This window comes from Nicotiana sylvestris, chromosome 2 (assembly GCF_000393655.2).
Source record: "Nicotiana sylvestris chromosome 2, ASM39365v2, whole genome shotgun sequence".
In the NCBI taxonomy this organism is placed as follows: Eukaryota; Viridiplantae; Streptophyta; class Magnoliopsida; order Solanales; family Solanaceae; genus Nicotiana; species Nicotiana sylvestris.
Genome location: NC_091058.1, coordinates 195,027,598 through 195,039,236, shown reverse-complemented (window position 1 = coordinate 195,039,236; position 11,639 = coordinate 195,027,598).

Genomic DNA, 11,639 nt, shown 5'->3' with positions numbered 1-11,639 from the left:
GTATTATAATAGAGCTTCAAGTTATGGACATGAATTATACCTAGGTGGAAGGGAGGTCGATGCGAGATTTTAAGGTAAGTAAGGTAAAGGTGAACAACGTATGAGATACTCAAAGGCAGAAGATCGTGAATAGTCCATACTTCGGATAGAAGGCTATAACCACGGGGATCCAATAACCGGGAGACAATGTGATGTCTCGCTTGGTGTTCCAAAATAACATAAGAAAATCGTTGGTGCAAGCAAGTTGAAGGAAAGTTTATAAATGGATATGTATAGGTTGCAAGCTAAAGTATGGTAGAGCGATAAAGTTTTAAGGAATCATGAGTAAGGATGAGGAAAGGCAAGTGAAAAGGTGACGACAATGGATAAGTCTTTAGGATTAAGCCCATGAAAACAAGAAGAGCAGACAGTTTCTCTATGTTATACAAAGCTAGCTATAGCTTTAATGAACTCAAAGGAGTCTAAGATCAATAGCATTTAGAAGGAATGAAATGCTGACCAGGTAATAAAATGAAGGGAAAATTGTGACAGATACAGGATGATGTTTGAGCCTTCGTTTGATTAATGATTTGAAAAAAAAGAGAAGAGAAGGAGAAAATATTTCGCTGGCGGCACAAAATTAGAATACCCCAATAAGGTGAATAACATTGAGACACTATGAAATACGATTATGGGAATCACTTTGAATATTCCTTGAGGTAACGTAAGACTTGGGGGCAAAGTATTACTTAAGAAGTTTCAAGTTATTAATGGTATGTTCTAGATCAATATTGAGGTGAATCAACAATAGATGGACAAAAGTCACAAAGTATGAGATGAATTAAAGGACTTAAATTTATACATATGGAATAAGCAACAAGAGTAAGCTGGGATTTGGTAGCAAACCTCAGCAACGATAAATTAAAGTAAGAGTTATGGCAGTAAATTTATATGGATAGCTAAACAGAACTATGAGATGAGAAATAGCAATATTCGTGAATTCAATAAAGTGTCGAGCGAAGAACTTCAGTATACTCCTATATGCCCAAAGGGACATCGTATCAAGCTCTACATATGAATCCTAGAGATTGGGCACACTTACATGGTCAAAATTGTATAGGCTGCATGATGAAAGGTAGTAACAGTTACGAGATTGGAAGGATTCCGACTACATGTTGTGGTGTGAGAAGGAGGCCTAAGGGGGAAATGCCCTGGACTTTGGACTCATTCACAGAACAATCGCCTAGATGGTAAGGGAAGTTATAAAGTATTTGGAAGATATAAGTTATGAAAATGATAAGTGCATCCGTCGACATTTGAGGACGAATGTTCCAAAGTGGGAATAATGTTACGCCCCGCAGTATTATGTCAATGTTATGCTCTGCAGTAATATATTACGATTATGTTACTACCCTCTACAGTAGTATATTGTGATGATATTACATCCTGTAGTATTATATCGGTGATGTTACACTTTGCAGTATTAAGTTACGACAGTGTTTTACCCAGTAGTATTACATTACGGTGATATTATGCTTTGCAGTATTAAGTTACGACGATGTTGCACCCTGTAGTATTGTACGTTGGATTTTTCGTAAGGTAATTGACATCAGTCCAAGTAAAAGATTATTTGAAGATTATAAGGATTATGTTATTTCACAAGTGATAAATAAATTCGTAAAGGTGAAAGGGGAAGCAAGTCAAAGAAAATGAATTTTTCGTCCAAGTTTGGCATATTGGGGTAAAATACGGTCCGAGCTAAAATACCCAGTATTTATGGACTAGTGACATGCAAGGTACTACATGGCCACGCTAGAAAGGTGTATAAGGTTTGTGAAAAGTGAGTAATATTTTAAGTAAGTGGGAATAATTCTTAATTTTTTGGGTAATTGGTTAATTACCGGGTAACGGGACATTACCCGATTAACCAATAAGTGGATAAAAATATAATAATTATCCCCCCACCCCACGTGTCAACTAGCCACATTATCAAGAAATGACCAAGTTATTCCTTGATTAGATGTCAAATAGATAACAAGTTCGTTCTATTCTTTCCAAGACTTTATCCAAGTCTTTCCAATACATTCCATTTTAAAAGACTTTACACTTAAAGTCTTAGCCACACACGCTCATAGTAAAACTATCCAAGTATTTTGCATAAATAAATTACAAAGAAAATATGATGTAGTGAAGAACTCTATGATTATTCTCCTCTGAAAGTTGTTCCACGTGATGTTCTGGCCTCCAAATAATGTCCAACCACCAAAAAGTAAGTTTAAAACCCCTTTTATACAAGTTGGGAGCGTATAGGGTCGAAACCACCAAGTCCCAGATAAATTAGGACAAAATTCCGACTAAGGCACCATGGGAGGTGCCTGGCGCCAAGCTGGGTGCCTAACTTTGTAATGTGCTGCCAATGGCGCCATGGGAGGTGCCTAGCACCAATCTTGGAGCCTAAATTTTTTCTTTTGTGCTCTGTAGCCCTTGGAGTTTTGAAAGGAGCTAGGCTCCAAACTGGACGCCAAAGTCATACTACCTCCAAATTCTTCCGTTTTGGCTTCAATATTCTCGCAATTTCTTCAAATTGACTATTGATACACAATTTTGCCCTCATATTTTGCAAAATATATATACTTTAAAAATAGTATTTTTTTTATTATTATTTAGTTTACAAACATATACAAGCATTTTCCATAGACTTCCATAATTTGTTAGAGCTTTAAATTATTTGTTTTGCATTTAAATTATATAAGATTTAGTGACTATCCCTTTAAATTATTTTGTGATGAATTCGCTACTTAAAATTATTATTTTGCACCAATAACATATGTTTCAAATATTTTATTTCATTTCATATAATTACATTAGCATTTTAAAGCTATTTATCTAATTTTTCAATAATGGCCAATATTCGTACATAAAGGCTCTTTATTCTATATTATTAGTAAATTTATATTTTATTAATACAAAGTTATTATTCTAAGAATCATACAAGAAGTCGAGCTCAGCGATGCAGAGTGGGTACAAAACCGCTATGAACAACTGGTCCTCATTGATGGAAAGAGAATGAATGCAGTATGTCACGGTCAACTCTACCAGAACAGAATGACAAGAGCTTTCAACAAAAAGGTTAGACCAAGGAAATTCACACCAGAGTAGTTAGTGCTAAAGCGAATCTTCCCACATCAGGATGAAGCCAAATAGAAGTTTTCACCCAACTGGCAAGGACCTTATATGGTTTATCAAGTACTAACAGGAGGAGCACTCATACGTGCAGAAATGGACGGAGAGATTTCGCCAAAACCTATCAACTCCGATGCAATCAAGAGATACTATGTTTAGGATTTTTTACGTTTCTTCACTTGATGTAACTGAACAACACTTGACCTGATTCCCGTTTAAGAGGGGATACATAGGCAGCCCTGTAGGTTCGGTCACATCTTAATAAAATATTCATTTTGCCATGGTCAGAAACTGGGGCAGATTTTTGAGCGGGGCCCTCAAAATTCTGAAGCGAGTCCAGCAAATTTTGTCATACGCAGAACAGTCAGAAAATTGCTTTCAAACTGGGGCAGAATTTTGAGTAGGACCCTCAAAATTCTAAAGCAAAAGGTCTTGAAGTCTCTAAAATATGTCACAGTCACCGGTTCATCTAACTTACTTGATAACGCATATCACTATGTTTTGAAAGACAATTATATTTATCAAAGGCATGCATATTTTTCGAAAATTTTATTTCTATGGCAGCCAGATGTTACCCAGGATAACTCAAGTAGGATCTCAAGATAGGAGCACATGCAAGGAAGAAGACAAAAGCATGAACGAACCTTCCCCCACAGAACTCACAATTTTTCTTTGAATGCAGGTACAATAAGACAACGATACTCACATATACATCAAGACACTGCCTTCAAGACAACAAATTATCTAGCACGAACATCTTCAGCTAAGAAATACTTTACTTTTTCATTTGTCTCCTATTCTTTGCATGAGGCTAAGCATTACCTCCCCAATTGCATAAGGCTAAGCATTGCCTTACCTTGCATGAGACTAAGCATTGTGTCTTCTTTGCATAAGACTAAGCATTGTCTCCTCCTTGCATGAGGCTACGCATTGCCTCCCAAATTGCATAAGGCTAAGCACTACATTTTCCCCATATGAGACTAAGCATTGTCTCCTCTTCGCATGAGACTAAGCATTTGTCTCCTCTTTGCATGAAACTGAGCATGAGGCTAATCATTGCCTCCCTAGTTGCATAAGGCTAAGCACTACCTTTCCCCGCATGAGACTAAGCAGTGTCTCCTCTTCGCACGAGACTAAGAATTGTCTCCTCCTTGCATGAGGTTAAGTATTGCCTCCCTAATTGCATGGCTAAGCACTGCCTTTCCCAGCATGAGACTAAGCATTGTCTCCTCCTCCATCATGAGGCTAAGCATTGCCTCCCCAATTGCATAAGGCTAAGCACTGCCTTTCCTTGCATCAAGACTAAGCATTGTCTCCTCTTCCCACATAAGGCTAAGAATTGCCTCCCAAATTGCATAAGGCTAAGTACTACCTTTCCTTGCATCGAGACTAAGCATTGTCTCATCTTTCGGCATAAGGCTAAGCACTGCCTCCCTTATTTACGTGAGACTCAGCACTGTCTCCTCTTCTTACATGAGGCTAAGCACTGCCTTTTCCTGCATAAGGCCAAATGCTATCTCCATTACGCTATTCAAGACTTAGCACTATCCTCTACTCACTTGGGGCTAAACACTCCCCTAATCTTACACAAGAGTAAGCTTTATCTTATTTCTCATAGGACCAAGCATCGTTGTATACGGTAAAAATGATAGGGTCCAATTTTTGGTCATTATGACGCTTCGTAAGCATGTCTCCAAAGGCTCAATACAAGGGCCGAGGTTCAACCCCGAGGGGTTATCAACATTGGACCTCGGGGCAGTGCAGATGGGCAGTTATGATGGAAAAGTGGGAAGTTGCCAAGGCACATGACTAAGACTGACCAAGTCTATTAGGCTAGTACGAGCCCATACCACGGCATTATATGGTTGTACCTGCCAAGTATCTTTGTAATAAATGCATTAGTACTATGTTGGGATTCCCCCTCATATAAAAAGGGGACCCTTATCATTTAGTTAGAAATACATACAACATTGAATACCAGAACATTCTCTGCTCTCTAACTTTAACACATTCTCCCTTGATTCTATTATTTAGATTTATTACTTACATTTATTGTGTTCTATTAATTGTTCTTAATTTATTGCTCATTATTGATCATAAAGAGCCCTCATCAAAGCTTTCAAAACTATTAGTCCTTCATCGATTGTCCATAGCTTAGTATCAAGCTTGACCTCGAGGCCCCGTATAACCTGGCTCGAGGTCCCGATTCTCAGGCACTCGGTTTGCTTAAACATCCTGCTTTTAAGCTCTTATCTTATTTCCTAGTCTCATACTTAGCATCTATTGCCTAACAAATAGCATAAAAATAGATCACGTATTTTTAGAACCACAAAATCAAATCTAATTGTAATTACCATTTTCAAGGTAAACAGTTTGGCACCCACCGTGGGGATACAAATAATAGTGATTTGTTTCTTACTGGTTACTACATAAGGCAAGTTATATTTCACACTTTTTCTTGTCCAAAAATCTTTGATTTCAAGTCAAAATGTCTAACTCAGTGAATGCATATGAAAACAAAGGTCTTGAGGACCATGGAGAGAATGGTGTAGTTATTCCAGGTATCGGTGTACCACCGCGAATCCTTGAGGATGCACCAGAGCCTATCCTCGCGGATGTGGTCTCACGCGATTCCCAACACATCGATATAAGCTCCCACACTAACATGAGCATACGCAAAGGAGACCAACAAGAAGCTCAGAAAACCCTAACTCGAGAGGAACAGTACGTTAGCCTTCAAGTTATTTTTGAGATATTGCAGGCACAACAGCTGGCGATTGCTCAATTGCAAAGCCACGAAAAAACTCCGAGCATTGTAGCTCCGGAAACGGCTTCTCGAGAAGAATAGGTACCGGAAAGTTCGAGCAACAACAGGTCAGTAGCTGACCTCGCTATTATGAAGATGCTCGAGGACCTCACAAAGAGGATTGAGTCGGGAAAAAAAATGATAAAAGCCAACGACAAAAATGTGGAGATCCTACAATTCAAGGGTCGATCAGATTCTGGGCGCACCCCTGATCCTGAAGGGAGTAGATTCAAAGAAGTTCATGCAAAATCCATTCCCACAAAATGCCGCTCCAAAACCCATCCCGAAGAAATTCAAAATGCCCAATTTTCTGAAGTACAACAGAACCTCAGACCTCAACGAACATGTCACTGCCTACACTTGTGCTGTGAAGGGCAACGACCTGAGGGATGACGAGATTGAATCCATCCTGCTCAAAAATATCGGAGAAACTCTTTCAAAAGGGGGTATGATGTGGTATCACAACCTCGCTCCAAATTCGATAGAATCATTTGCCATGTTGGCAGATTCTTTCATAAAGGCACATGTCGGTGCCATTAAGGCGGCAACAAGGAAATCCGACGTTTTCAAAATCAAACAAAGAGAAAATAAGATGCTTCGGGAGTTTGTATCTCGCTTTCAAATGGAGCGAATGGAATTACCACCTGTATCTGATGACTGGGCAGTGCAGGCCTTCACCCAAGGTTTGAATGAACAAAACTCGATGGCTTCGAAGTAGCTGAAGCAAAATGTTGTTGAATATCCTACCGTGACTTGGTCGGATTTTCACAACTGAAACCAATCAAAGATCAGGGTCGAGGACGACCAACTGGGAGCCCCAGTGGGGTCGATATACCCAAGCAGACTCTTGCCAAATGAGTCAAACCCAATCAAAGAAAGGTACCATCCATACACCGAATATAGAAGAAATGTCCCAATGTGTAACATACCCCGAAATGATCGACAAACAGATCGAGGTCAGAATCCTCGGGGACTCATAAGCAGGGCCGGGTTCGATAGACACACAGGACCGACGGAAGCACCCTGCTTGTCGGAATACAACTTCAATGTTGACGTTTCAAACATATTATCTGCCATCGGTAAAATCAAAGACACCAGGTGGCCAAGACCTGTACTATCAGATCCATCGCAGAGGAAACTTAACTTAGTGTGCGAATTTCACAACACACACGGTCATAGGACAGAAGAATGCAGACAGCTCCAAGAAGAAGTAGCCCGGCTACTCAGCAAAGGGCACCTTTGAGAGTCCCTTAGCAACTGAGCCAAAAACCAGTTCCGGGAAAGAGAGGCGAACAGGAAAAACAAAACAGATGAGTCGCAACATGTCATCCACATGATCGTTGGAGAAATCGACATCCCACAGGAACCCATTGTCAAACGAACAAAAATATCCATCACTAGGGAAAAGCGGACTCGAGGTTACATAACCGAGGATGCTCTCACATTCAGTGACGAGGACATTGAGACCCTGTCTCAGCCTCATAACGATGCATTGGTAATTTCTTTTCTTGTGAATAAATTTCAAATTAAGCGTGTACTTATTGATCCAAGTAACTCGGCCAACATTATCAAGTCAAGGGTGATGGAGCAGCTCAAACTGCTTGACCAGATCGTGCCTGCCTCTCAAGTCCTCAACGGATTCAACATGGCAAGCGAAACAATGAAATGGGAAATCACACTCCCGATCAACGTGACCGGCACAACCCAAAATTTCAAATCCCATGTCATCGAATGAGATATGAGGTACAATGCCTTACTCGGAAGGCCATGGATACACTACATGAGAGCAGTACCATAAACCCTTCATCAAATGATAAAGTTTCCGACGAAGGACAGAATAAAAACTGTGTATGCAGAAGAACATGCAGTGAGGGAGATGTTTGCGGTGCACGATGTGGCACCGGCATCAACGCCTTAAACATCAAAGGAGCGAAAGGATAAGCAAACAGAGGAGTTGTAATCACGAGATACATTATCGGCTACACCCGGCAAAACAAGTAAAGGACCGTACTACATCCCCGGAGAAAATGGTCTAAGCATATCGAGGCTCAAAGCGCCATCACCGCTAAGGTATAACTGTCTCCTTTTTATTTTATCTTACACTAACCTTTGTGCAGGTGTCCGATCAGAATAGTCGAAGTGTTGTCCATCTTGAACACCTTAGGTTTCAAAGCATACGTTGCAATATTTTCCTTCGATCGGGTTTTATCCCAAGAAGGGTTTTACCGGCAAGGTTTTTAACAAGGCAACATCTATATGCTACCTAAAGAGAACTTAACAAGTATTCAAGGCTTCTCTTTAATCAACCTCGAACACTGGGGGCATCCCCCCGGAAGATCACCTTCTCCAAGAAGGCAAGATAAGCCAAAAAGGGTCTCGACAGGAAAATGATATATCGAGACAAACGGTCGACTGAACCGTGTCCGCATAGAATAACTGAGCCCTTGATGGAAAAACATGTGTACTTGTCCGCAAAAATGCTTTGCGCTTCAAAGAAGTATGCTACTTTTACGAGAAATGGCTCCAGAGCCAAAGAACCTCCCGAATATTTGGGGACTAGCATCATCTCCCGAACACTGAGGGACTGGCATCAAAAACTTAAAGCTATATGACCTCCAGGTCGGAAACTTCGAACTCGTAAGCCCTCAACAAGGCACCATCAAGTTTACAAAGAATGGCTCTAGAGCCAATACACTTTTGACGTCTCGGGGACTGTTGTCGACTTCATCCCATTGAGCTATCAAAAACTCAAGGCCGTAAGACCCCAAGCGAGCAACCTCGAGTCCAAAAGCCCTCCATGCGGCAATACTAGAAAATGTAAGACCTCCATGAGGCATTATCAACAATATAAGACCTCTATGAGGCAACACCAAAACAGTAAGACCTCAAGCAAGGCATGAACCATAATTGTACCAAGAAACCTATCTGTAAGACCTCAAGCAAGGCATGAACCATACTTGTACCAAGTAACTTATCTATAAGACCTCAAGTAAGGCATGTTAAAATTTGTAAGACCTTGCAAAAGGCATAATCCCGATCTTAAAGTTAAGGCAATATATCCGTAATTATAAGACCCCTAAAAAGGCATACCCTCGATATAGATGCCGCAACTACTTCACTCGGGGACTAAAAGGCCCCGGCCAAATATAATGACTACGATCACAAGGTTGTACCATCCAAACTAACGCGACTCAAGGATGCCCGACCACCGCTATAAAATTACAGGCCTTCAATTAAAAACACTTTGAAAAGAACTGGTTAATCAGGCTACCCTAGGTATAAGCAGAAGAGCTTCGATCATATCAGCTCTAAATAAATGGCTTCGAAACAATTCATCCATCGAGCGAAACCTCTCGAGGTGCTCACTTATCGCTACATAACGGCTCACAATCGAGGTTCTTATCGAACCATCAAAGAGTTGAACGAACACAAAAACTTCAAAAAGTCTTTAACGAGGGAAAAATAAAGCCTACATGAGAGGTTGGACTGACCCAATGCGTGAGAGCAACTGTCGCCAGCTTAAAATTAAAGGTTGTACCGACCCAATGCGTAAGAGCCACTATCTCCAGCTTAAAATTAAAGGTCATACTGACCCAATGCGTAAGAGCCACTGTCGCCAGCTTAAAATTAAAGGTCGTACCGACCCAATGCGTAATAGCCATTGTCACCAGCTTAAAATTAAAGGTCGTGCCGACCAAACAAGAAAGAGCCTAAGAGCCGGTTTAAAAATCAAAAATTTAAGGGTCAATGAGCTAGAGTTGAAATTCGACTCGAAGATTAAGGCTGAAACAGTTAATTAAAAATGCCTAAGGGCAAATACGTAAGAGCCTACGATCCAGCCCAACAAGCCTCAGGGCCAATTTGCAAGCCTGAGGGATTTGCAAACCTAAGGGCTTTTACTTCAAAGTCCAGTTCATCTGGCCAATCATCAACGAACATATAAATTCAAAACAAAGAAAGACATACTCAAGCAAATGGAAATCCATGGAAGGAGAAAATCCAAGGTTTTCTTTATATAAGCATATTTGAAACAATGCAAGGATACATTCACAAAGTTCTCTAAGGACATTGTACAAAGAATCAAAAAAGAAAAAAGCCTAGTCTATTTTCCCCTCGGGGACTGCGGCCCCATCGGCCTCTTCTCCATTATCTTCGACATCAGACACGAGGAATTTAGCATTGTATTCATCCGCCTTGGCCCGCGCTATCTCGTCCGAGAGATTGAAGCCCCTAGAATGAATCTTTTCGAGGCTTTCCCTCTGGGATTTGCTCCGGGCACACTCATTGCTTCTACTCTCCCGATCTGAAGCCCCTCTTAGCTTAGCTCAAGCATCATTTTCGTCTTTTAAATAGACGGTAATTTTCTTGTCGGTCTTAATCTGAACCTCTCCAGCTTCAGCCCGGGCATCCACGATCTTGGCCTTCATCTCCAAAAAATTAAACTCGAGCCTTGCAATCTAGCTCATTTGAACTGAGCTATTTTCACGAGCATTACGGAGCTGTACCTCAAGGGAAGAAACCTTGGCCAAAGCATTCTTTTTGCCTGCAATATGGGCATCTATCTGAGCCTTAAGCCCGTTACATTCATACTTGGCCTGGCCAACCTCGCCCGAAAGGCATTCCAGATCATCAGTCTTGCTCTACATCTAAAGTACCACAATATTAATCTGTAAAGATAGAAGAAGAAGCATGCATTCCCTCGGAGCAAAGGTTACCTGTTTCTCAAGGTGGCTTTTGTAGTTTAGGCTCCGATTCGCCTCGTACCGTAGGTATACTAACTCATCTCCCATTTTGACACAAAGAAGCCTGTGGGATTTCTCCCCCCTCCAAGGATTTTCGCAACCTGGCTTCGCAGAGAATTAGCTCGGACTTATGCTTGTCGAAGGCCTACGAAAAAGGAGCTCAATAAGGAAATGAAAGTGCAAAAGTGAAAAACCAATCGGCCAAACTTACCATCGAACAGAGCCGTTGAGCCTCCTTAAAAGTTGAACTCACACCTACTGGCTTGGTCTCATCGGCCCCAGCAGAACCACTCCCAATAGGAATTTGATCGTTCGACACCTCGCTTGAATTGAGCGGTCCCTGATCTCGAACACCCCTCTAAGTACATTAGATGGGAAAAGAAGACGGCGGTTGTAAATCCTTGTCCCTCAAAGTACCTTCGACGGGAAGAGAAGACGGCGGCAAAGGAGGAATTATTTTCCTAAGGCCAAAAGCCTCGGGTGCTGCATGCTCAGCCAAGACATCTCCTCTGGTCCTCTGGTCAGGACTTGTCTCGCTATGAGCACCTTCGCCTTACGAGGGTTCCTTCCGTTTGTTATTATTCCTCGGTCCCAAAGCCGACGATTCTTCATCCTCCCCGAGGTGGCATGGTCTCATATCAGAAAATTCCCCAATGCTTGTGATGGCGGAGTTAGTACACATAAAAGAAAGTACCTTTCAAAGAAAGCAAACCACTCAGCACGTACTTTGGTGTTTTGCCTCCCATTTACCCTTGGACAGATCTCGCCACTTGCGCTCATCATAGTTTGAGAGGGCTGCCAATTTTCAAGCCCAATCCGTCAGGTAAGGGACCTCGTATGGCATCCATGGGACTGCTGCAAAAAAGAAAGGAAAAGCGTTTTATCAGAATATGTCTCCACCATGAGTAGAAACGATAAAAACACACGTG